Source organism: Elephas maximus, chromosome 3 (genome assembly GCF_024166365.1).
Source record: "Elephas maximus indicus isolate mEleMax1 chromosome 3, mEleMax1 primary haplotype, whole genome shotgun sequence".
In the NCBI taxonomy this organism is placed as follows: domain Eukaryota; kingdom Metazoa; phylum Chordata; class Mammalia; order Proboscidea; family Elephantidae; genus Elephas; species Elephas maximus.
Genome location: NC_064821.1, coordinates 101,465,883 through 101,493,257, shown reverse-complemented (window position 1 = coordinate 101,493,257; position 27,375 = coordinate 101,465,883). Strand labels below are relative to the sequence as shown.

Genomic DNA, 27,375 nt, shown 5'->3' with positions numbered 1-27,375 from the left:
TTGAAGAAAGGCCTGGCGATCTACTTCCCAAAACTCAGCCATTGAAAACCCTATGGAGCACAGTTCTACTCTGACACACATGGGGTTGCCATGAGTCAGAACTGATACTAGTATTATCAACTGGTACTAGATCAGTCAACTGGTACTCGTATAACCTGTTGCCATCAAGTCAGTTTTGACTCATAGTGACCCTACAGGGCAGTGTAGAACCACTGCACAGGGTTTCCAAGGCTCTAGGTTAGCAGATGAATGGTTAACCACTGCGCCACCAGGGCTCTGGTAGGTACTAGTATAATAAATAATTTCATGTTCCCCAGCTGCCCTCAAAGCACTGAGAAACCTTGGAGTGTTTCTTAGTAGAGTCAATGAAAAGTTGGAGCTATGTTCCCTCTCCCAAGATTTGACATTTGTCCCAACCACCTGAGGTACTTAATGATTTTCTTTACCTCCCTCCCCATTTCAGCCATATCTTGTCTGATTTGTCCATGTCCCCTCAATTCTTCCTGTTGCATTCAGCTTCCCATGGTCTGTCTTTGTGGATGAGGAAACTGATGAATTTTGTTAATAGAATTGCCTAGCAAGCTTCAACTTCCTACTTAATGAATCTCAAGTGTTACTTTAGAATTAAATTCCCTAGGATTTTGGAAGAGTTTGAGAGATTTGAGCCTGTTTCCTGGGACCCCACTGTCCACGGTCACAAACAGAAGTAGACAGGAACAGAGTTAATATCAGGGATGGCACCCTTCCCCCCACCTTGTTGGGAGTTTCTTCTGATCAACTCTTTCCCCAAGATTGCATCTTGCCAGTGACCTCACAATTTTTTCTTGTCTCTATGTAAATGGCTATCTTTTCAGGAGGTGCATGACAGCCTCCATTTGCATGGGCCTCCATTTATACAGAAGCTGTTATTACGGAATGAGTTTAATGGGTCGTGAATTTTGTGGAGAAAGGGAGGGTCTCTCGGTGACTTTGTATGTACCAGCCACAGACCTATTGACTCCACGAGAAGTGCATTAGGCTAAATATTTTTAGCCCATTGACTCTGGAGGTAATAACCCTAAATGCTTCATTAAATTTTCATGGGTGAGCAACAGCAGCTGGGGGGGGGGGGGAAGAAAAACAAAACCAAAACAGCACGTTAGCTTTATTATTACACAGCTGGAGGACAGGAGTGTGGCCCCTAAAAAGTGGAGAAATAAACTTTTCAAGAAACTGTTGTCTGCCTTTTCCTTTCCACCTCCCCGCCCTGCTATGACAGGACAGCACTTGATTTGATTTTTCTCCCCTGCATCTGGCTTCTGGAAACTGGGGTGCCACAAGAGGCATTTGCTGGAGTTGAATCCAGTCTCAGGATAGGAGAATTTTCGAACTCTCAAAATACGTTCTGCGATTTGGAGTTCCTAGGATCTTTGGAAGTGAGGACCTGAACTAGGGAACGCCTGAGTGTACTCGCTGGATTATTCTCCTGCGCAGATTGTGTTCACTGATCTAATCTTAGGATTGTTCACTCGCAGGCATTCTAAGAATGAAAAGAGTGAAGGTTGAAGGGCGTGGACCCCTCCCAGGGACTGATGAAAACCTGACAGATGCCAGCTTTTTCCCTTATAGCCAAACTTTGCCACCGAAACCTCAGGTACTGCAAGAGCGCTGAGCCAGGGTTGGCCGCTGGGAACGAGCGTCCCCTCTTGCAAAGGTGCGTGGGGGCAACACACCGTCTAGGAACCTCCCTGGGTTTTTTTCCGCTCACTGGCACTCTTTATATTTCCAAAGGTGAATGTTGGAGGCTTGGATAAAAGAGAAGACCCATGAGAAACATGAGGGATGCCGGGCGGGGGCTGCTGCTGGTGGTGGGATAACGGCGAAAACACTGGATACTTTGTGAAAGTGGAGTCTGATGGCTTTTTACCCCTCCTCCGCGCCGCCGCAACTGGGGCGGGGACCCTGTGCTCGCTGCTCGGCTCTCCCCCTTCCCGCCGGGATGAGGAGTAAGCGCTGGGGCTCCAGAGGCGCGACTGCGAGCCGCGGCGCCCCCGCTCGCTCGCTCTTGCTCTTCCTGGTCGTCACCGAGACTCGGCTAAGCTCTCGGAGTGCGCTCGGGAGGCGCAGAGAGCGCCTCAGTGGGAGCGGGAGCCGTGAGGCCAGGGGAGGGGCGCGCCGGGCGGCTACGCGGGCGGCAGCGGGGGAGCGAGCAGGTGAGTCGCGTCGCTGGGCGCCGGGCCGGCGCGGGGGCCGCGGGAGGAGGCGGGTCTGCGCGCATGGCGGTCTCCTCCCCCTGCTCTGACGCCGGGCCCACGGCTCCCAGGAGGATGGACCCAGCTCCGCGCTCGCCGGGGCTTCCCCGGGCTGGAGAGCGCGCCTGAGTCCCGTCGCCCGCCGGGCATGGGGAGCCCCTTCCTGGGCGGCTGCGGCAGCGGAGGAGGATGCTCTGGGCGAGCCGAGGTGAGGCGCGGGGAGGGCACGCGGCAGTCGGAGTTCAGCGCTGGCAGGTGGCCTGCGGGTACACATCGCCGGGACGCGGGGATGGCTCCGCCGGGGTTCCGGCTCCGGGAGGCGCGCCCCTCTCGGGAGTTTGGCGTGGGGCTCTGCTGGGATTGCGACTGCAGCAGTTTTCTGCTCGCTCCTTCCACTTCCTGGGGGCGGGGGTGAGGGGAGCGGAGGAGAAAGGGGAGACCTTTGCGCCTTCCTCTTGGGTCCTCCCTATCTCTCTACTTGTGACCACTCGCGATTGTCTCTCCAGACTTGTCCATCGAAGACACTTGGTTCTCCCTGGGACCCACTGCGCTCATTCCTGCGTCCCCGGGTCCATCTACCCACAAGCTTTCCTTCTTCCACTTCAGGATCTGCCCTGTGGTCCCGGGCGCTTCTCCCTGCCTCGCTAGCGGCGCTCGCCGTCGGGACTTTCTTCTCGCCCGAGCCCTGATCTTACTTCCCTACTCGCCGGAGCGCTGCGGTTCTGTTCTGAACTATCTGGTAGACGGATGTTTCCCAGTAACCGCAGCCCTTTTGCTGACACTGTCAGCTTGGTCTCGCTTCCCCTCTGACCCTAGCCTTCCCCGAGTCCTTCAGCGACTCAGTTCTGACCCGCCTCGCCTCACTTCCACTCCCCGGGCTTCCTGCTACCCGAGGTCTCCCCACGCCTTCGCTCCCCTTTTCCTTCTCTCTGCTCTGGACTCAACGCTCTGCCTCGGACGTAGAGCTCGGTTTTTTTTTTTCCTTCTTCTTCTTCTTTTCCTACTGGGGAAACTTTAAATCACCGTGGTTCGGCTCATAAAGGAGCCACAAAACGGGGTCTCAACCGCCGAGAGAACCAGAAGTCAGGGAGTTAGAGCTGGGGGAGATGATACCGCGGCGTCAGAAAGGGGCCATTGGCCAAGTGGACGGAGTAAATTTGAAAACCAGGGTGGCTGCTGCAGCCGGGACTCTCTCCTCCCCCGCTGGCTCTATCCTGCAGAGTGTTAATTGTGACCCCTGGTGGGAGGGCGCGTTTATTTTCCGCACTTTTTAAGGCTCTTTGTGTGTGTGTCTCTGGTGAACTGGGATGGGGGTGCAGGGGATCACGAGAGAAAGCTGCCCCGCGAAGCTGGTGACACTTGTCTCCTGCGTTGCCCCCTCCCGGACTTGCCAGATTGTGTATGTTTCACTCTGTGTAAACTACCGCCCACCCCAACTGCATTACACAAGTCCTCATTGTTGGGGGTCTGCCTGGGCACTTCCGCCTTGGCTGGGTGAGTGAAGGAATGGGGCGGGGGTGGGGAGACCAGGGACGCTGGGCGACCACGGTCGGGCTCTCGCTGGAGGCTCGGCGTGGGCGAAGTGCGCCGCGGCGCGGGTGTCTGTCCGCTTGGGTGTGTGCCGACGAGGGTGGGGTGCGTGCCTGCGTGGGTCCGAGCCTGCGTGTGCCTTTGGATGCCGACACACGCCTGTGTTGAGCCAAATTAGAAAGAGGGGCGAGTCCAGAGCGTGATGAAGCGAGAGCGCCTTTCAGCGTCCCGGAGCTGGCCGAGCGAGTCCTCCAGCGCCAGGGAGGCTACAATGCGTCTCCTGGCGAGCCTTCGGGGATCGGAGGAAGAATTCTCGCTGTTGCTTCTCCCTCCTGCCTGCTCCCCTCCCGCTGGCCCGTTAGACACCCTTTCACAATGTTGGTGGTTTTGAATAAAGGCCTTGTGGGGGTTCCACTGGCACTTTATAACGCTTAACATGTTTTCAAGTAATCATATAAATTAAAGGTGGCTTACGTTCAGAACCCCATAATTACCCGGTTCACGTTTGTACATTTATGTGCCAATTATAGGTCTTCGGGAAATGCATAAAATTATAAACTATCCCCACCCCCTGAATTAGCACCCATTGTTTTTATTATCTCAGCGATGAGTGATTCTGGTTGGAACCCTAAACTGCTCAGTCAAGAAGATAGAAGGGGGAGGGGGAGACGAGAGGTTGGATGGGGTTAGGAACGTTTTCCCCCATCTCTTTCACTCCCTGTCTGGAAGAGGTTTGGTGACAATTCTGAAAACTAAAAGGGATCAAAGATTTATTTTATTTCCTATTGAGAAGGGCTACTGAATCAAAGGTATATAAAAGTCAACTTCCAGGCAATCAAAATTGTCTGCTGATATCGTTGATTGAAACCCCAGCATTCAAATGGAGCATTGAAGAACTCAGAGAAATGGCTTTTGAAGCACTATTGTTCTTTGCCATACACAGAGGCCTGTTAGAGGTTTTGGAAGTTCAAAATGCAGTGATTTGAAAAGATTGACATTGTAACTATTAGGCAAAGATGGGAGGATCTGCAGGGCTGAGAGAAGAGACTGAGGTGGGAAGCGCAAACACGTTGTTACTATCTCCTTGAGAACAAGTGCCACTATCAAGTAGAAATTCAGTCCTACACAGCAAGTTGGCAATTAAATCTCTTCCTAAAGCAGATTTAGACGATGATTTTTAGTGGATTTTTTTTTTTTTGGTGGTTTGCTTAAGGTCTGAATAGGCATATCTGAAACATTTAATCATGTTCATTGTATTCAACAATAAAATCTGAATAAAAATTACTTATTGTTGATGAAGCTCATCGCACAAGCTGTTTCACAGTATGTTTCATTTGCAAGGCTTACCATTGTGTGAGGCTGCTGGGAAGAGATCGTATCACTTATTGTTCATTTTCTCCTCCAAAAGCCAGAGAAGAATGTGCTTTTTCGCTTCTCTTTACCCTCCAAAGTCATTTTTTTTTCTCAAATGGGTGGGTGTTTGGCTTGGCACCTGACAGTACCCAACTTAAAAATTGCATTTGGTGGCTTTCTGATGCCTTGAGCCACCATGCAGATAGATGAAGAATCTAATTGAGGCACCATTTCGTTTTGATAATTCGCTCAAGTTAAACATTTTATTTTTGCTGAGATTTAATCCTTCTCTCAAACTAGCAAAGCTAACAAAGGAAGAAAATCACAGTTTATGTCTTTTAGGTGGGAACTTTTTAAAAATGACATAAATTGAAGGGGTGTTGTCAGGAACTTTGGAGCCCTGGTGACACAGTGGTTTGCTGCCACCAAAAGGTCAGCGGTTTGAATCCACTAGCCACTCTTTGGAAGCCCTATGGGGCAGCTCTACACTGTCTTATAGGGTCTCTATGAGTCGAAATCGACTCAATGATAATGGGTTTTGTCAGGAACCTTAAAGCTGTTATTTAGGACTTACTGTGACAAAAGAGGAGCCCTGGTGACTCAGTGGTTAAGAGCCTGGCTGCTAACCAAGAGATTCGGAGTTCGAATTCTCCAGCTGCTCCTTGGAAACCCTATGGGACAATTCTACTCTGTCCTGTAGGATCTCTATGAGTTGGAATCAACTCGATGGCAATGGGCTTGGTTTTGGGGTTTTTGGTGACAAAGGATGTTCACCAACTAAGTGCTTGGAACCGCTTAACCTCTCAGAACCTCAGTTTCGTTATATGTGAAACAGGAACAGTATCCTACCTTGTGGGCTTTTGGGAAATTTTATGGGGGAAAAAGTCTCATTGAGTTCTTGACACATAGCAAGATTTTAGGAGAATGGTAGCTTTTTATAATAAACAGCATGGGATTCTGTTAAAAGGAGAAGATGGCATTTAGAAGACCAGATTGAACCCAGCTACCTCCTGACTTGGTGATGTTCGGCAAGTCACCTCTCTTATTAATAAAATTAAGAGTAATTAACCTTTATGGAGTGTTTATTGAGTTGGGTTCCCTTCAAGCACTTACATACATTTACTTTTTTAATCTTTAAATAACCCTAAGAAGTAGAGAAGTCCCTGGGTGGTGCAAATGGTTAATGCTAACTGAAAGGTTGGAGGTTCTAGTCCAGCAAGAGGCACCTTGGAAGAAAGAGCTGGAAATCTCTTTCTGAAAAAATCAGCCATTGGAAACCCTGTGGAGCACAAGGGGTCACCAAGCTTAGGAATCAACTCATGGAAAATGTTTTTTTTTTAGGAGTGGATACTGGTATTATGGAAACCCTGGTGGTGTAGTGGTTAAGAGCACTGACTACCAACCAGAAGGTTAGCAGTTCAAATCCACCAGGCGCTCCTTGGAAACTCTATGGGGCAGTTCTGTTCTGTCCTATAGGGTCGCTATGAGTCAGAATCGACTTGATGGCAATGGGTTTTTAACAGGACTTGTATTATTCTCATTTGATAGATAAGGGAACTGGGGCACAGGGAAATTTAGTAACTGGCCGTTAATGACTTTGTAAAATTCCCTAGCAGTTATTGGTTGGTATTGGTTAACATCTGCCCACTCTGTTAAAATATTCATTAATTAAGTGAACAAACAACAACAAAAAATCCGTCAAGTCAATCGATTCAGACTTATAGTGACCCTATAGGACAGGGTAGAGCTGCCCGTAGTGTTTCCAAGGCTGTAAATCTTTACAAGCGGCTGATGGGTTCAGACTGCTAACCTTTTGGTTAGCAGCAGTGCGCTTAACCACTGCACCACCAGGGCTCCATAATGAAGTGAATAGAGATTGCGTTATTGCTGTTGCTAGTTACTGCCCGTGGTAAGCAGTGATCCTAAAGCTATAAGGTAAAGTAGGAGGTGGTTAAAAATCTGGGCTTGTGTGCTAGACTTTCTGGGTTTAGACCTCAGCTCTACTGGCTGTGTGGCCTTGGTCATTTACCTGACTTCTCTGTGCCTCAATTTTCTTTATAACAGTACCTGCCCCATAAGATTTTCGTGACGATTACTGGCATTAATACAAAGTTCTTAGAACAGTACCTAGCATATAATGTTACTTATATGCTAATGTTACCTAGCTACCTAGGTATTAATGTTATCCTTCAAATGAAATAAAAATCCTTCTTGATAGTTTAAAAAAAAAAAATTCTGTTTGTCCTTGATTTGCTGAGGCTTAACTATCTGTCTTTTTTTGTTTTCTTATTTGCTAACCAGGGAGTACAGAAGAAGAAATACGTTTCAGAATTTCAGGCAACGGTTCTGTTTTGTTTCAGCTTACTGGCAATATTTTCTTGAACATTTCCCCTCTTCATGAAGGAAATTGTGAAGCACATATAATACTAAAATCTTCATGTCATTGTACTTTCCAGCAATTATTTTTACTAAAATACAATGACTTTACAGATTAATCAACTTCCCCAATTTACAGACGGAAAAAATCAGGCTTGGGGGAGATACATAACTCTGTAACTTGAGAGCCATCATCAGAACCCAGAATCCCTGGTCTCCTTGTCCAGTGCTCCTACCACTAGGTAAAAACCAAAACTAAACCTGTTGCCGTTGAGTCGATTCCGACTCATAGCGACCCTATAGGACAGAGTAGAACTGCCTCGTAGAGTTTCCAAGGAGCGCCTGGTAGATTCGAACTGCTGACCTTTTGATTAGCAGCCATAGCACTTACCACTACACCACCAGGGTTTCCCCTACCACTAGGTAGAGAATATAAATAAAACTTTGGGGGGAGTGTGTTGACAAGCTAAGAGTAGGAGCCATCAGATGTTCACTATTAAAAAAAGAGTGTCTGGTAGGAAAAGAATAGCCCTCCCCTGGTAAGTAAATTTATATCCATACAAACTAGCACTGAACTCAATTTGTGAAATTCATATCAGGAGACTAGCTTGTGTTAAAGAAAAAAACATTAAGTCAGTAAATCACCTGAACACTTTCTTTAGGTTAGAGAGTAAATGTTAGGGTCTTTTTTTTTTTTTTTTTGCTGAAAGATTCTCTTTGTATTTTTCTTCCATTTAGTCCTCAGATATGGGAAGGTTTTGGTTCAGGAATCATAAAAGTCCTCTGGCTTCTATTTCATGAAATATGCAGCATATTCTATTGGAAAGGAATTGCCAGCTTGCTTTTATTATTATTATTTTATTTTATTTGAACTCAGCATATAACCAATCTACAATGCCAGTGGGGGATTCTCATAAAGAGAAAGGAAAACAGAAATAAAATTCTGCTGAATAGAAGAGCTCATAGCTAAAATGATGAAAAGTTTTGTGGTAGCAAAGGTAGGCTGTTTAGCTTAGGGGATAAAAAGGAGGGGAGGGGGACTCCCCGAAAGATGTAACTAGTTCAGAATGAACCCAAGTCAGCAATGTTGACGGTTTACAGTGACTCTTGCAAAATTACCAACAACGAGATGGACTGGGAGTGGCAGCAACAGTGGGCTCCAGCATAGCTGTCCATCATGACGATGGTGGAGGACTGGGCCGTGTTTTGTTTTGTTGTACATAGGGTCACTGTGAGTTGGAACCAACTCAAGGGCACCTAATTACATCAACAACATGCATCTGCTCAGAGCTTCATACCAATTTCTGACTCTTGTCAGTCTCTCCATCTCTCTACTGTATTTACGATATATTGGTTCACCACCCATCAGTTTAGTCATCTCTTTCTCTGCCACTCTCACTGTTTGTTTCTCAGTCTTTGCCTCTTTTTCAGCCTGTGTATGTGCTTGTTTCTATGCTTGTTTGTGTCACAGTTGCTGCTGAAGGCAAAGTTATGAACGTGCATTGGGAGTATCTGGAAAATTGAGGAAGCCCACTCACATGCACAGGGATTTCACTTCTGCATCCATTCAACAAATATTTACTGAGCACCTACTTTGTGCTTGGCTCTGGCTCTGTGCTGGGTGTTCTGAACAATACCAAGGTGCAAAGGTGTGGTCTCTGCCATCAAGGCACCTGGCCTCTTGTATAAATAACTGCTGTACTGTGAGACGTCTGAAGTGTGAGAAAACATCTGTACAGCACTGGAAGCTTCTAGAGAAGGGATTGATTCTACCCGAAAAAGGAAATGTTGGGGAAGTCTTCATAGCAGAGATCACGTTTGAGCTGGATCTTGAAGGTTGACCAGGAGTTTTCTTAGGGGATGAAGAAGACATTCCAGATTGAAAGATCTGCAGGGACAAAGGCATGTGGGCATGAAGGGTCATTGGGAATTGGCATAGTTAGGTGTAGCCATAATGTAGAATGTGGCTGAAATGGGCTATTTTTACAGCATTTTCTAAACTACAACCCAGGGAATATTGGTGTCTCCCAAGACTGTTATGTGTATTGAGTTAAGGTTATGGGCATTCACAAGGAAAAAAAAGTTGCATGGTCAAAAGTGTTTGAAAAGTAGGTATTTTAATTTAGTACTTTCCAAACATTTTTGATCATGAAACTTTCTTTTCCTTCTGAATGCTACTAGTCCTAGTGGGGAAGCCCTGGTGGCGCAGTGATTAAGAGCTATGGCTGCTAACCAAAAGGTCAGCAGTCTGAATCCACCAGCTGTTCTTTGGAAACCCTACGGGACAGCTGTACTCTGTCCTTACAGGGTTGCTATGAGTTGGAATCAATTTGATGGCAACGGGTTTGCTTTTAGCTTTTTTGGTTACTCGTAGTAAAACACAGTATTTACTGACATACTAAAGGCTTAGAGATTTCCCTCAATAAAGAAACTCATTTCATTCATTAAGAAATTTCTAGACTTATTTGCTAAAGAACTTTTGATTTTAAGGAGTACCTCTCAGTGTCTTATAAGACAGATTGGGAAAATGTAGGGAATCACTGAAGATTTTTAAGAAGAAGATTAATTTTATCATGAAACTAATGAGTGTGACTGGAAACGTAGTGTGGAATATTGAAGAAATACAAAAAGGTGTAAAAAACAATAACAACAACAGCAACAACAAAACTGTACCTACCTAAAGCCTTACAAATACAAGTGAAGCTCCTAATAACCTCTCCCGATCATATCTCCCTCCCTTCTGCCATAGGTTACCACTGTGTTTATCATTCCATGCAGTTCTTCTGGGTATGCTTTTCAGAACAATACCTAAAAAAGAATCACAGTGACTTCGCGTTCAGTTTCTACCTAGTCATTATAGAGATAAGAAGAAAGAAATGATATTTTATCCAACAATTGTTCTGAAATAAAGGGCATTTATAAGCCCTTTGGAAACCCTGGTTGCATAGTGGTTAAGTGCCATGGCTGCTAACCAAGAGGGGCAGCAGTTGAAATCCACCAGGCGCTCCTTGGAAACTCTATGGGGCAGTTCTACTCCATCCTCTAAGATTTCGATGAGTCGGAATTGACTCGATGGCAACGGATTTGGTTTTTGGTATGAGCCCTTTAGGGGAAGGAAATGTATCTTTTCCTTTTAACTCCAGTGCCTGGAATGTACTAGATGCTCAGTAAGTTTTTGCTGAGTTGAACTGAATTAAATGTGTGCAGTCTCATGTGGTTCATTAATATGGATAAAACGATTAAATTAATTGTTTTCCATAGACAATATTGAAATTCTTTGTGATCAGTGATCTTGAAAACAGTATTTTTTTGTTGTAGTTCTTTACTTTGTAAAATTTGAGAATGAATAGCAATAATCATCCTTTGAAAGTCATTTCTGTGTTTTATTGACATCTTTTAGAATCATTAACAATAACTACTTTCCCAAATCTGTCCAATTAAAATAGTTGATTCACTAGAGCTCTCCATTTCCATCACAGGAAAAATTATAAATACAAAGGCTTTCAGTCAAAAAGGAAATATGTAAGTTACAGTGCTAAATAATTACTCAATACCCTGACACGAAATACTCTGAAGGTTTATGAGAGTTCCATCCGCAGGGTCCCCAAGAAATAACCTACTATCAGTAACAGAGTCTTGTAATCAGATGTTGTAATGCCAACACAAGCATCTCCCTTGATATACGTGAGGGACATCCTTTTGCAAAAGCTGACATCATCTAAAATATTTGTAATGTTTGGGTGATGTTTTCCTTTTTATTATCCTAACCCATATTCATGTATTCCTTTATACATGTCAGCATGCGGAGTGAATAGCAGAATATTAGTGAAGGATGCATGGTAGGAAGAATGGAAGGAGAAAGACTGGGAGACTTGCAGACTCTCTGGGGCAGATGTTTTCCTATTAAATCGTGAGTATGTAGGAGATACTAGATTTACTTTTTTTTTTATAGGGTTACAGAGGAGCCCTGGTGGCACAGTGGTTAAAGTGTTTAGCTGCTAACCAAAAGATCAGTGGTTTGAACCCACGCAAGCATTGCACAGAGGTTGAGGAAGAGGTGCTGTGAGTTGCCATTCTCCGGCAACTGCCTAGCTATGCCCAAATACTGTGACAATGGCATGTGGTGATCTCGTCTTAAGTTGCAGACCATGTCATTCTGAGTAGTTTTACGTATATACTCATGAAAGTTCTAAGTATAAAACATGACCAATCAAGCATACTCCTGCCCAACCAAGAAGTACCAGTAATCCAGTTGAGGATGAAGTCAAAGATGGACCGACCATATGCTGAATCAGTGCTATGGCATGTGTTGTTAGAACATAGTTCCAATGAATGCAAAAAGGTTATGGTAATTTATTCCTTTGGGAAGCTGAATAGATTTATAGACCACATAGAAGCTGGGTTCTTGCCATCCTGCTATCTAACTTCTTAATTTTAATGTAGTTGAATTTATCAATCTTCTCTTTTATGGTTAGCACTTTTTATGTCTTGTTTAAGAAAACCTTCTTTTACCTTGATGTCATAAAGATATTCTCCTTTATTATCTTCTAAAGCTTTTATTGTTTTACCTTTAACATGCGGGCTCTGTAATCCAGAAGGAGTGTATGTGTGTGTGGTGTGAGGTAAGAATTTATTCTAATTTTCTTCCAGATGGAAAAATCATTTTCCTGGCAGTTAGGGTCAGTTTCTAGGTGTATAGTTTGTCCACCTGTTTACCCAAATCACACTTTATTATTATAGCTTTATAATAAGCCTTGGTATTTGGCAGGACAAAGTCCTTCTTCAAAAGTATCTTGGCTTTTCTTGGCCGTTTGTCTTTCACATACGTTTTATAATTTTTTTTTTAAAAACAAAACTTTTTATTGAAGTATAACACAAGTAAAAATTTTACATGTAAGATTACAGCTTGATGAATTTTTCACAAACTGAACACACTCATGTCACCAGAAAGAGAATGTTACACACCAGAAGCACACTGTTCTCCCTTGCAGTCACTATATAACCCCGAGAATAAATACTACATAGACTTCTAAAGACATATACTACTTTTGCATGCTTTGTGTATCATATAAATGGAATCATGCATCTATTCTTTTGTGTCTGGTTTCTTTTGTTCAACATTGTTTGCAGATTTATCTATTTTGTTGTAGTTTTTTTTTTTTTTTTCCTTTCTGTTGCTGTGACTACATCAAGTGGCTATCTGGCAACTTATTTATTCTTTCTACTTAGCAGACTTTGGCTAGTTTAGTTTTAGGCTTCTAAAAATGGTGTCGCTGTGAACATCCTTGTACATTTTTTTTTTCCCCCTGAACATATGTTTACATTTCTATTGGGTATAAACCTAGAAGTAAGAATTATTCCTGAACGCTTCGATCAAAGATTCTATAGAAGAATCCTGATTAAAAGGAGAAAAATGGGGAACAGAATTTCAGATTCTCATGGATTGCAGACTTTCTGGAGCCATGGGGGCTGGATGAATTCCTGAAACTATTGCCCTGAGATAATCTTTAAACCTTAAACCAAAATTATCCCCTGCAGTCTTCTTAAAAACCAAACAATAGCTTAGCTTAACTAGTGAAGAATGTCTGCCTTGAGCACTATACAATTTTTAAGAACTATCTACATGGAATCAAAGTGACAACAGTAGCTCATTTAGATAGATACGTTAGTGGACATTGAGTTTATGTTAATGGAGGAGGAACAACACAGAAAAGGATGAGAATGTTTGCACAACTCGAAGAATATAATTAACGTTACTGAGTTGTACATGTAGAAATGATTGAATTGGTGTGTGTTTTGCTGTGTATGTTCTCAGCAACAACAAAATAAATTAAAACTAAACAAACAAACCAAGCAATCTTACCATAAATTACCCAAATTGCCAGTAATCCAAAACAAGTGCTTGATTTAAAAAAAGGTATCGAGTACAGCCGCTTAGAATTGTCTTTTAAAGTTCCACAAAAATATTCTGAGATTTGATTGGTGTTACACTGAATGTACAGATTAATTTAGGGAGAATGATATCATTATGATATTGAGTCTTCCTACCCTTGAACATAGCACCTCTCTCCATGTATTCATGTTCAGTGCCTTTCAGTGTAGTTTATGATTTCCTCCATGAGGTTATTCATGCTTTTGTTAGATTTATTTCTAGGTGCTCTGTATTTTTGTTATTGCTATTGTAAATGCTGTTTTAAAATTTTGTTTTCTAATTACGCGTGAATGTGTCATCATTTCTTGTTCTGAGTGGTGAGGCATCAGGCGGGGTGCTAGGTGCTTTACGCTTTCATTTGACTCCAGAACAGCCTTAGGAAAGGTCTGTGGGTAGCTTAGCACTACTCTTGACAGGGCTACTGTCTTCCTTTAGAGACTGCTAGTGCAGGGGGCAGAGGAGGACTTCCTTTGTCCCCACAGGCCAGTGGCAACACGGAGTGAGGAGTGGGGCTCTTGAGGAGGAGTAGCAGACAGTCACCTTATTCAAATGGCAGAGGCTTTCAAAGCCGTCGTTGGTGTTCCCGTGGAGAGTGAGGGGATGTGCTGAGGGCCCTGCCATCCTCTCCTGGTGATGCGCCCTATCTAGCCTGAGTCACAGGAGGTAGGGCCTGGAGTCTGACCTGTATCCCTTCCTCCTCTGGCTTTCCAGCCAGGCCTAGGGCAGCCCTGTGGCCTGGGGGCAGATTCCGGCTCCTGATATAACTGCTCTGGCATTTCAGACTGATCATTGTCATCAGACTGCCTTAGGGGCACATTTTGGCCTGTGGCTGCAGTCTAGTTTGGCTTTTCAGATATATCTCAGGCCATTAAATAGTAGCCCCATTTTGAATTGAGGAGCCACAGGCCTAGAAAAATGAGAAGGTGTGCCCAAGTCACCAAGCTGAGCTGGAATAGGGTCCCCAGTCTCTGTGCACCCAGACCAGGGCTCTATGCCTCACCATGTTGACTGCAGATCCTCAAGTATACTGTGGTGATACTGTGATGAAATACCAGAAGGGGTTTTCCATTTGCTGAAGTGCCATTATGCGTGGGAATCGGAACTTCTGCCTGTAAAAAAGGGGATGATGGGAGAGATGTCTCACTGTGGCGCAGGAGGAGATTATTAGTTACCAGTATCATGTTTCTCATTCTGTCTGTCTGCCTGTCTCTTTCTCTCTGCATTCCTTTGTTGTCAATTCTTTCTGGAGTCCATTCTTATTCTTTTCTCCCCATTCAAATACTGGTTGTTTTAAGGCCTAGGGCAGATAGTCATTTCTCTCCAAAAATTATCCCTTACAACACCCTTCTTCCCTTGTCAAGTGCTGTACCCCTTTCCTCCTTCTCTTATATCCCATCATCACCACGTTTCATTGTATTGTCTGTATTGAAGATAATAATACAGTACTAGTTTAGGCTGATATGAAAAAGGATGTCTCATTCAGAAAAAAAAAAACAAAGCAAGATTAAGGAAAAGAAAAGCTGACCACTTGGTTAGCCTGATAACACTATATGTATTTTCAGTTTGGTGTCTGTGGGGTCATATGAGTGAGGGCAGACATCATTCTGTGTATACATATGACTGCTCTCGACTTATTAGTGGAGAGGGAAGCCTTGATTTGATTGAGTAGTCATAAATCAACACCACCATGAGAAAAAGAGACTCAGGGGCTGGGTTGGCATAGCCCTCTTTAATAAATAAATAAAGGTCATACAACATAGGCTTGATCTAAATTTGATACTCTCCCCTGCCTGTTTTCCTCAGGGGTGCCTGTCTTTCTCAGGCCTCTTTAGCACCTGGCTGTATTAAATACCATTCTTCATTATGTCTTGAATTGTTCTGTTAATCTGGATTCCTCCAGAGGTGGAGAGTTCCTGAAGGGTACTCTCATTGACTTGTCTTCCATGCCCTGTGTGGTTGGCTTTTCTAAGAAGTTCGCTATAAATACTTGGTACATTTAAGTTTTAAAGTCTAGTATAATTTCTTTGCAGTAGAGGGAGAAGTGTCCCTCCAATGACCTGTATTGAGTCTATGAAGACAAAATGAGGGCTTTCTGTAGCAATTTTAAACATTTCCTTTTGAGACATATGGTACCCTGGTGGAGTAGTGGTTAAAAGGTACGGCTGCTAACCAGAAGGTCAGCAGTTTGAATCCACCAGGTGCTCCTTGGAAACCCTGTGGGCAGTTCTGCTCTGTCCTGTAGGGTCATTATGAGTTGGAATTGACTGAACTGCAACGGGTTTTTTGGTTTATTATCCTAAAGGAGCCGTAGTGGTGCTGTGGTTCAGTTGCTAACCAGAAGATCAGCAGTTCAAATCTACTAACTGCTTCTTGGAAACCCTATGGGGAAATTCTACTCTGTCCTATAGGGTCACTATGAGTCCAGATCCACTTGATGGCAATGGATTATTACCCTAAAACTGTGCTTTCCCTTCCCTCCCCTCTTTTCTTCTCTACTACTCCTTCTGTCCTTCCTCCCTCCCCTTCCCTCCCCTCCCCTGCTCCTGTCCCCTCCCTCCTTTCCTCTCTTCCTTCCCCCTAGTTTTATCAAATCAAGGAACTTGGATAAAATCAACAAAAGAGTCTTCTCAATCTAAAGGTTTGTAATACAGGTTTACACAGTTAAGAAAACATGCTTTGTTGCCTCTGATTCTCAACAGGCATTAATTATTTCAGTGCTGCATTTGTTTGGCACTTTATATGTATACACACATACACATACAGAGAGACACCACGGGTATTTTGGGAGTGTAGTCTGGAGGTAGACTTCCTAGCTCCTTGTCAAATTCAATGTTAACATAAGCATTTTAAATGCCTGATTGTTCACTTGGTAGATTATCTACAGCCAGTTAAAAATTACAGCCTGGGGATTGAAACCCTGCCAGCCAGGACTTCAGGGATGACGAATGCCTCTCTGTGCTGTCCCTGAACATACCCAAAAGAGCATAAGCTGCACCACCATTCTGAACCCATCAGGCCCCAGGGAATTTGAATAAGGGATTGCAGACCTGTATTCCAACGGGGCAGAGGGAAAATGCATGGAAATGTGGTCCAATAGCGTGTAGTGGATGTGGTCAATATCAGAGCCCTCTGTAATCATGGACTGCACAGCTCACCCTTTGTGTAGATGAGTAGCCTTTGCCTCAGGAGATGTGGCGGACATGGCGCAGAGCCACCAAAGGGTTGACATTGGGTTGGAACCATTCTTTCCCCTTTACAGTGATTGATGTTTTAGGTCTGATTCTTTCGTTCAGACTTAACCATTGAGGTGGAATGAAGGAAGACATCAGGTGAATATCTAGGTAAATCCACACTCTAACGTCAGTAATCTTACACTTGTGTAGCATTTTATACACACACACACACAACTACTATTCAGATGTCTTCTCCTTTGATCCTCAGAACAGTCCTATTAGATAAATGGGATGGACATTGTTATCTCCACTTTACAGATGGAAAAAACCAAGGCTGGGCTGGTAACTAGTTCTGTAGCCCTGGGCAAGACCCATAACTCTCTATTTTGTAAATCAAAAGAAGTAACATAAGCAACACAATTAGAACTGTGCTTGAACTTACATTTACATGCCAGGAATGGTTGTTCCTTTCTCCTTCATGCCCCCACCGGGAGACAGGTGAAATAAATTACAGGAGGTTACACTGCTATTACCTTTGAAAAGGCAAGGCTTCAGTATAATAAAGAGAATTCAGTAGCTGAAGGATGATAGACCTCCTGTCTCTGTGCCTCAGTTTTTTTTTTTTTTTTTTCTTTTTCCCCAGCTTCAGAAGGGGGCTTGAAATAACACTACCCTGTGCTGACTTTTTCCTTTCTCCTCTTGCCCCACCCCTGGGAGTGGGTCCAGATGTCCTGTGTCGCTGGCATCTCCCATTGTCTTCATGTGTTAGGATGCAGTTTGATCTGACTGGAGGGGAGAAACCACCCCCACCACCACAAACACATTCGACTGCAAAAGAGAACTTTATTTCTTGACAGCACACATGGGACTTGGTTTATCGTAATTTACTTTAGATAGGAATAATGAAATATTTTCTTTTTCTGAGATCTTGCAAGATTAATAAAGCTGCATTCTTAGGGAAAGTTTATTAATCCATAACTTATAGAAAACTCCAGAGGAAGAAGATATGAAATATGTTCTGTAGGTAAGGACATCAGGCATGTCACTGCTAGAACTGAAGTATGCATACATTATTCAGCTAGCTGTCTTCTAGGTGCATTACAGGTGGCTGATAAATTGTTGATGTTGTCTTGGACATGATCTGAACAAGCAATTATTTTTAAATTGAGAGGGTGTGAAGGGTAGGTGGTAACACAGAATAATCACGGTGAGCCATGTTCTAACCCTTTTCATCCTCTTGGTCACATTTCAGCTCCATTAGACAGAAAGGCATGTGTTTGCATATAAGCTTCATGCACTGGGTCTCTGCTGTCTGTCAAATGGAGGTGATGGTGCTGGTGGCAGTGGTGATGATGAGATGGTGATGATGAGATGATGGTGATGATGATGGCTTTCTCTGTGTCCATTAGAAGGAGTGATGTGAAATAACTTTGTTCTATGGAACTTTATCCACTTACTCAGTATTTATAGAGCCTCTGCAGAGTACTGGGCACAATGGTGGCCTCCATGGCCTCCAAAATATAGCCATAAAAAAGACACAGAATTCTCCCTCAAGATCCAGAAATAGTTAGGGAAGCACACATAAACAGATTATAATGTGGTGGCTGAGTACAACAAGAAGTCTTAGCTGAGGTGTAAAATAAGATAGGAGATAAATTTTGTCAAGAGGGGGAAGGGTCAGCATTGAAGTATTTTGAGGGTGACCTGGAATTTTGCTGGTGAGGATTTTATGCTATAAGGATCTTCTGGGTACTGTGCTTTTAAGTGAACATGACACAACCTGTAGCTGCCCTAGTGGTGTCTTTAAGCACCACTAGGGCAGCTACAGGTTGAAAATACAAATTCAACAGAGGCATGAAGGAAGTGCATTCTAGGTCATAGGACCATGAAAAAGGTCCAGAGACATTCGTTATCCCCTTTGGGAAGCCTCGGGGAAAGTGGTACAGTACAAATGGATCATAAAGTGGTAGGGGGCAGGAGCTAGGGAGCACGCTGGGAAGGTGAGCAGGGCCCGTTCATGGAACACCTCGAAGCCAAGTGTTAGGGATGAGGCTGTGGTGGGGTAGATGGTGGTGCAATAACCTTTCCTTTACGCAGCCTCCTCTGCCATTCCAACTCCCCTACTGCCTAGGGTCAAAAAAGCAGTCTAAGGAGAAATATAGTTGTATTTATTTAAGTGAAGTGAGGATGTGTGTGTCAGTTATGACATATTTTAGTGGTCTTTTAGGTATCACATATTATAAGAGCTGTAAACTCAGGTGACTGCAAAAGCTAGGTGGTTGACACTGGTCTTAGTCTGGGTGGGGATGGGTAAGCTACTCTTCAGCTCTAACTGATGGTTGTAAGAAGGGAATGCCTGACCAATGTAGCCAGTTCTTCTGCTTTTTTAAGAAAATATAGAAATCTTGTTTTTTATTTGAAATCCCTCTATTTAAAATTTGGCACTACATCAGTTAAAACAAACAACAAAAACATTTTGAAGGCTAAAGAGAGCCTGCTGTTGAGCTGTTTTTAACTCCTGAACCACCCATTGGTGAATCCTGCCATATCCTTTACAATTAATATGTTAGAACCAAAAATCGAACCAGTTGCCATCAAGTGAATTCCAACTCATAGCGACCCTATAGGACAGAGTAAAACTGCCCCATAGGGTTTCCAAGGATCAGCTGGTGGATTCAAACCGCTGACCTTTTGGTTAGCAGCTGTAGCTCTTAACCACTGCGCCACAACTACACAAATCTCCCTCAAGTGGAATTTCTGTCAATATACTAAAGTGTGAATTGGGCTGCGTTTGGTAAAGGAGAATGTTTCTGTGAGGCCATTGAAAGGCAGAAATAGGTCCTCATTTATTTCTGTGTTTTCTCAATCACCTTGTTTGTTCTTCTAGATCGCATGTGTCTGATACATGGTAAAACCAGTGTCCACGGCAATTCTGGTGTGTTCTTAGCTATTTTCTGGGCAGCACTAAGGTTTGTATCTGTCTTGAATCTGTAGCTGCCTGAATTAAGCCAGTTATGTACTATTACCAAGGGTATATCCCTGTAGTGAGTCAAATGAGTAGTTTTAGTGTCTGTATATGACAGCGCTCTGTGGCTTTCTCATTTAGGGTTGAGCCTCCCAGCCACTAAAATATGCACGTTTCAAACCAGAGTGAGAGCATGAGCAACTTAGTAGTTACTATGGAATTGAGTGAATGTCATAAATATTTATTTATCGTTTTCATAGCTGGCATAAAAATGTTAAGATGTAAAAAAGTTGTACGCTATAAAAACAACAAAATTCATTGGCTATACATCTCCCGAATGCGTGTGTCTCTTTGGGTTTTCATTAATGTCTAGCAGTATACTTTGAGAAATTAGATTTGAACAGAAGCTTCAGCTGAATCTGAAAGCCCCTGGTGTTCATAATTAACCATTTTAAGCAAGGATCCATTTCATAGAGCAGCTTCCTTTTAACCATATAATGGCTATAGTGAGGTTTAATACATTTTTCTTCCTATTTAATAAATAATCCAGTCTTTATTGAATTTGAATGGTAAAAAAAGTAAAAATAGAAAAAAGTCACCTATAGTACTTCTACCTAGAAGTAACCACTGGTAATATTTTGAGCTGTAGAAGTGAAGAGCCTAGGGTTAAAGGTCAGACCAATGTGCTTTTGAGTCCCGGCGCCTCCATTTACTTAATGCTGCCAAGCCTTAGCTTTTTCATCTGTAAAATGGAAATAAAGATATTATCTATTTCTTATTTTATTGCAATTATTAAATCAGTGTGATGTGACGGATCTCTTTTACATGGCCTTTCTTGCTGTGGTCTTGTAACCCTCACCAGATGATTGGGTGGGACTATGCAAAAAAGGTGCCTGTGGTCCACCAGAAGGGTTGGAAAGCTTGCTAATAATGCAAATAAGGTGCATGGCACTCTTGTAGGGGTGGGACCATGCAAGTAAGGTATATAGAACCCTAATGATGGGATTGGTCAGCTTTGCCATCCCACTAGAGTTAAAATGAGCCAACTCAGAGGCAAAAAGGGGAGGACCTCATTACCACCAAGAAGAAGAGACGGGAGCGGAGCACATCCTTTAGACCAGGGGGTCCCTGCACTGAGAACCTCCTAGACCCAGGAGATAGAGAGAGAGAGAGCTGTGACACAGGAGATAGCACAAGACAGTAAGAAGCAGTGACAGAGAAACAGCGGCAGCAGAACCAGGAGACCGACACGAGATGGCACAGCCGACTTCCAGGCCCACAGAGCAAGGTGGCTACAGTGGGTGTGCCAACCCATGGAGTGAGAGAGCTGAACGCATTCGGACCAAGGCTTACCAGTGGAGTGGGGTGCCTCTGGGCACTTACTGGCAGAGCTGAAGAGCTTTGTTAACATTCACCCGAGCAGGACAGGGGCGGAGGAGCCTAGAGGCTGAGGCCCAGAGAGAGGCCTGCCTGCAGACTTGTCTGGGAAGCTGTTCTGATCGAACAACTGTATCCTGAGTTGTTCCTGATCTTGAATTGTAACCGGTTACTTCCTTAATAAACCCCATAATCACAAGTATTGGCTGTGACTTCTGTGTGGCCATTGCAACGAATTATGGAACCCAGCAGAGAAGTAGAGAGTGCTATGGGAGGGGCAGTTGGTGTCAGAATTTGTCAGAATTGGTAAAAAGATTGCAAGGTGGAGGTATGTTTGACCTCCACTTGATAGCATTCAGTCTTGGGCTGACACTGATGGTGATTCTCTCTCCTCCATCTCCTGACCTTTTAGAGGAGGTCAGACTCCCTGTGCTGCCATTCTTAAAATCAGATGATGCATATGAATCATTTAACACATTCCTTGGCAAAAAAAAAAAAAAATAAGAATTTAACTTCATTTATATTTTTTAATTCTTTTTTGCTATAAATGTGTTACTTTGTGGAGTTTATGGTGTTAATACACTATTAAAAAAACAAGACAAAACTCTATTTTCTCCATAACTCTTTTAAAAAAAACTTTTTAAATGTCCTTTTTAACAATTGTGTAGTATTTTTTTATATGTCTGTATCAGACTTGACTCTTTGTCTATTTAAGTTGTTGCTGATTCCCTTATTATAAGTCATGCTTTGATGACTATCTTAATGCTTTGATGAATATCTTCATTCCCCAATCTTATGCCATCTTGATTTTCTGGTTAATGTAGTGGTTACATTCCACATCTGGAATGGGATAGAATTGTGGCAGCAGCGTCTGTTAGATCTTTTGGTGATGACAAAAATGTTATATATCTGCACTGGCCAATATGGTAGCCACTAGCCACACGTGGCAGTTGAGTATTGAAATGTAGCTGGTTTGACTGAGAAATTGAATTTTTTTTTTTTTTGAGTTTTTCATATTAATTAGTTTTAGTTTAAATAACCTCATATGACCAGTGCCTGCTGTATTGGACAGCATGGACTTCTACTGTTCTGGATCAAAGAATAGAGCAGACTTAGGCAGAAATTTTGTTTTCTATACAAAACTATCTATAAAGCATTTAATTATTCTGCTCTTTTAATTCTTGGTACAGTTCCAAGATATTGCATTTTTTCTTTCTATCCATTATTTTTATTTTGACAGAGCTTGGTAGGCAAATGACACAGCTGCTACCATGTTAGAAGTCTGGATTTTAAAATGCTGACTATGTAAGGACTCTTCAAGTTGTCAGTGACAAGAATCTAGCTTAGTCTGATTTTAGTTTAAAAGAGAATTTCTTGGCTCATGTGACCAAAGAGTTTAGGGTGAAGTCCAGCTTCAGATATGGCTAGAGCCAAGAGCTCAGTCAGCATTGTCTCTATACATCAGTTTTACTTTCTCTCTGTTGACTTTGCTAGTAGGCACTCCACAAGCAGTAGCAAAGATGGCCGCCATCTCCAGGCTTACATCTTACTAGCTTAGCCACCCAGGCAGATAGGCAGAGGGTTCCCCCCCTCCCCAATATATCTACATAAAATCCCAGGGATGGCTCTCCATGAGCTCGTTCTCATTCCTGAACTAGTCCCTGTGGTCAGGGGTTGGGAGATAGAATTCATGCCCATTGGATAGGACTGGATCTCAGGTCTGCCTCACTGTACTACATGGGATAAGAGGATTGGGATGTGAGGATAATTCCCCAAAGGAAAATCAGGGTGGGTAATGTGTGCTTGACAGGCAGGCCCACACTACACAATTGATGTTCACTTCATCCTAAGTAGGTAGAAATCTAATTTTACCAGTCTGACCTGTATATTTGAAACATTCTTGGTTTCCTCAATTCTGTTCTTGGGAAAGTCAGTTCATTTTGGGGGCATCTTGATTTTTTCTCTTATATGAAGAGATATAGGGTCGCTATGAGTCGGAATCGACTTGAAGGCACTGGGTTTGGTTTTTTGTTTTTGGTATCAGCTCCATAGCAGACTTCTATCATGTAATGGAGCCATTCCCTTATCTTAGGGGTGGGTCCTGAGAAGTGTCTTCCAACTACCAGAGCATTGAGACGTTTGGATTCTGTCTGGTCTTGCTCTGTCAGTATATATGATGGTATACACTTACAAGGCAATTTCTCCTCTCTGGGAAGTAGGTAACTGTGCCCCAGAGAATTAACAATGTAAGTAAATTGATGCATCTATTGTGATTATTTTTCTTTATGAATAAGACGAAAGATATATTGCCTGAGCCCTGTCCTACAGGTATCTGAATCAGAGCTGATTGGATTTGCATGTCAGACTCCAGATAATCTAAGGATCTGGTAAGGAGTGGGCACTTCAGTCCCCAGCTGGTGTATTGCAGCAATATCTTGGGACTTAGGGTGTAATTAAACCATCCCGATTAGTAATTACAAAACGGGACTCACTCTCCTTAAACGTGACTATAACGTATCAGATTTCCATAAAAGCATGAAGCTGTTTATTTAATCAGCAAAGCCTATGTAGAAAATATTTTATTAATATTCTAATTTTCTGATTCAGCCCTTCGTGTAATAAAATCTGGTGACTAAAACAGTCTCCTTTTTACTGTTCATAGGAGAGGTTGAAATATTGTAGCACCATTTGTGCCACTCTTGCTTTAAACTCTCCAGCATAAAACATCTCAGCAAATTAATATTTTCCCAACTACAAGATGAGATTGACCTCATAGATATAAGTTCAGATCTTGTCCTAACATCTAGTGTACCATGAAATTAGGGACCTTTTCTTTATCTATCTATATGTATTTTTTTTTTTTTTACTTCATTTTCATTGTGGCAGGAGTGATCTAGATGTGTCATTCTATTACTGGAGGCCCTGAGTAGTGCAGTTAACAGCTAACTGAAAGGTTGGTGGTTCAGGTCTACCCAGAGGTACTTCAGAAGCGAGGCCTGACAATGTCCTTCTGAAGAATCAGTGATTAAATACCCTGTGGAGTACATGGGGTTGCCATGAGTCAGAGCTGACTCAGCCCCGACTGGCTGGCTGATAAATATATTTATCAACTTGAAACGAGTCTGAATCACTGTTATGCATTGACACAGACAGCTCACTTTCTGTGTTGTGTTATTCCAGCTGGAATCAGAGACAGCCTCTCCATATTTAAAAGGGACCTAAGCATGGAACTCAGTCTTAGCAAAACTTTGTGGTCACCTCTGCTGAGTTACCAATGCTGGACTGAGTTACCTGCGTGTAGGTCAGAGAAAGGAAGCACTGAAGGGCTGTGTAGCAGAGAGAGCCCTAGGGTAGGAGTCTGAACACATGGATTCTAATCTTAAATTGTTCAGAAGATCTGTGTGGCCTTGAGCAACTTACTTAACCTCTCTGAACCTATGTATTCTCAGCAGAGAAGGAGGGGGTTTAGATGGATGATAGCTAAGATCCCTGCCAGCTGTAACACCCTGTGATTTTATGCATACTGCGATGCTTTGTTCAGATGGCTGCTTTCAAACCCAAAGCCTAGTGTGTAGTTTAGGTTTGCACTCATACACAAGTCCTTAGAAGCCTTCCCTCATTTCGCGACCTAGGCTCTTTGCTTTTCTGTTCTTACTGTACTTTTCACAAATGACATTGTATATGACAGTGGATATTTTTATGTATCTTGTCTTCCCTACTAGGCTGTGAGCTCCTGTGAGCAGATGGCTTTTCATGTATGAAAAGTGTTTTGTAGTAAGTACTGATAAATATTTGGTGAGCGTATGAACCAACTTTTTAAAGATTTTACCAAACCAAAGCAAACCCATTAACCTTCAAATTGATTCTGACTCATGATGACCCCATGTGTTAAACAGTAGCTCCGTAGGGTTTTCTTAGTTGCCATCTTTATTGAAGCACATTACCAGGCCTTTTTTCCATGGTGCCACTGGGTGGGTTCAAACTGCAAACCTTTTGGTTAGAAGTTGAGTGCAAACTGTTGGCACCGCCCAGAGACCTAGAAATCTTACAGGAAAAGACAAAAGCAAAACACGATACAAATGTCTGCAAGGAGACCCCTATAGTGTTGTGGTGAGATTGCTTAGGTACTTACACCACGCAAAGCAAATTCAATAGTTCCTCTGGAAGATTTCATTTTGATGCATATGAAATGCCAAATTTCCACAGTCAAGTGTGGAGGCAAATCGTTGCATGCATGTAATGGAATCCTTTTATATATTTTCGATTATTCAGCTCTTTATGGTGGGGCCAGGCTATGTTACTTCCCATCATGTCACAATGTGGCTCTTTCGGTGGTGTGGTCATTCCAGCGCTTTTAAAAAAGGAAAGAGAGATTCTTCCGTCCCTACTGGTGTTTTGATATTTTGAGATTGTTTTTACACGGACTCTGGGAGAGCTCGTCTGCAAAGCAAGACAATATGAATACATCTCCCCAAATCAATGAGAATTGTGCTGTCCTCTAGAAAATTAGGTTTGAGCCACATCAACGTCGATGCCTCAGACTGAATAAATCCCATTTCATGATTGCAGTGTATATGAATTGTGTAATGTCTCTAGATGGGCACCAGCTATGATTGCTTCTCTTTTCCTCAGCATTACTAAATGGTAATGCAGTGGATTCGTGTAAGGCGAAGTGTCTCAAATAAACAGCCCAGGCTACATGAGATAATTTAGGGCCTGTGCTTGGAAAGTCTCTGTGGACCGGTGTAAGATGGCTGTTATTAACCAGAGACAATATGAAAGCCACTCTTTACAGCTTGCTTAAAAAAAAAAAAAAAAAAAAAAGACTGATGTGGGCATGAAATAATTGAAAAATCTTGCTTCATATGATGTCATGTGTAGGTTGACCATGTGGTAGTGGAAAGAACCTCATGATTGGCACTTATTGCTGGGAGTTCACGGGCAGGTCAGAGGACGTTTCATAACTTTTGTTCATTTAGCAGCTTGGAATAAGAGCCTGCTCTGTGGACCAGGTGATGTTTTGTTCTGTCATACATAAGGTTGCCATGAGATGGAGCCGACTCTTTGGGAACCAACAACAACATCCTGTAGTAGTTTAGCGGTAGAATTCTTACCTTCCATGTAGGAGACTGGGGTTTGGTTCCTGGCCAGTGCATCTCAGGTGCAGCCACCACCAGTCTCTCAGTGGAGGCTTGTGTGGTGCTGTGATGCTAAACAGATTTCAGGAGAGCTTACAGCCCAAGACGAACCAGGAAGAAAGGCCTGATGATCTACTTCCAAAAATCAGCGAATGAAAATCCTATGGATAGCTATATAAGATCTCACTGACTACAGTAACTCTAAGGCGTAGATGAGAAGTTTACAGGGCACTGAATCTTACTCAACAGTGGTAAAATAATTGGAGTAGAGATAATGAGAATGATGACACAACATGAAGAGTATAAACTATGTCAATGAATTGTACATGTAGAAGTTGTTGAATGGGTGTATGTTTTGCTGTGTATATTTTTACCAGGAATAAAATAAGTATTTAAAAAATAAATAAAATAAAATTAGGAGCCCTGATGTGGCACAGTGGTTAAAACTGTAAGTTGCTAACCAAAAGGTCAGTGGTTCAAACCCACCAGCCGCTCCACAGGAGACAGATGTGGCAGTCTGCTTCTGTAAAGATTACAGCCTTGGAAACCTTGTGGGACAGTTCTACTGTGTCCTACAAGGTCGCTATGAGTCAGACTGACTTGATGGTAATGGGGGTGGTTTTTGAGCTTATGGGTCACAACAGTCTAATCTGCAGCTGATTGTGGGGATGGTGCAGTACTGGGCAGCGTTTTGTTCCATTGTACATGGGGTCGCCATAAGTTGGGGGCTGCCTTGATGGCTGCTAACAACATGTACCAAGCACCATTTTAGGTACAGGGGGTGAGGAAGTTTCGAAGTATAGAGATTAGAACAGCTTCACAGATTGAAAGCCTGCTGTGTCTTGTTTTCTCTGTCTCAGGTGTTAAAAATTGACCTGAAAAATACTCCAATACTGATGCTCTGCATTTCGTGCAGAAACTCAGTAATGGTGGTTCAGATCTCTGGCAGTTTATCCTGGGAGGGGAGCCCTCACATGGATGAGCCCTCTGAGGTATCAAACAATAGCTCTATTTATAAGTTTAAAATAAGTTTAAATGACAATTCCAAAGGCCCTCTTATCTCCTGATCCAATGGCACTACTCATAATTTAAATTCAGTGAGTGCTAGGTGTAGGCAGCCATTCAGGGAGTGAGTACCCCCAAGCTTTGGGAAGGTAGGACCAGCCATTATAGTCCAGCAATGTACAATTGGCCCAGTTGTGGTGTCTTAAACTTGTTGGGTCTTCATTGAGAGGCAGGAACCTTGGAGTTAATTGAATCCTTTAGATCTATTGGAAACCCTAGTGGCGTAGTGGTTAAG

The 27,375-nt window shown here is 43.0% G+C and overlaps 1 protein-coding gene across 1 annotated transcript in view; it reads left to right on the top strand.

Moving 5' to 3' along the window:
* The first annotated feature begins 2,297 nt into the window (after nt 1–2,297).
* The window catches only part of DAB1 (DAB adaptor protein 1), a 474,069-nt gene continuing 448,991 nt past the window's right edge, over nt 2,298–27,375 (top strand). The window contains exon 1 of the mRNA XM_049879376.1: nt 2,298–2,439. The gene's annotated coding sequence lies outside the window, so the exon portion shown is untranslated. The remainder of the gene's footprint in view (nt 2,440–27,375) is intronic.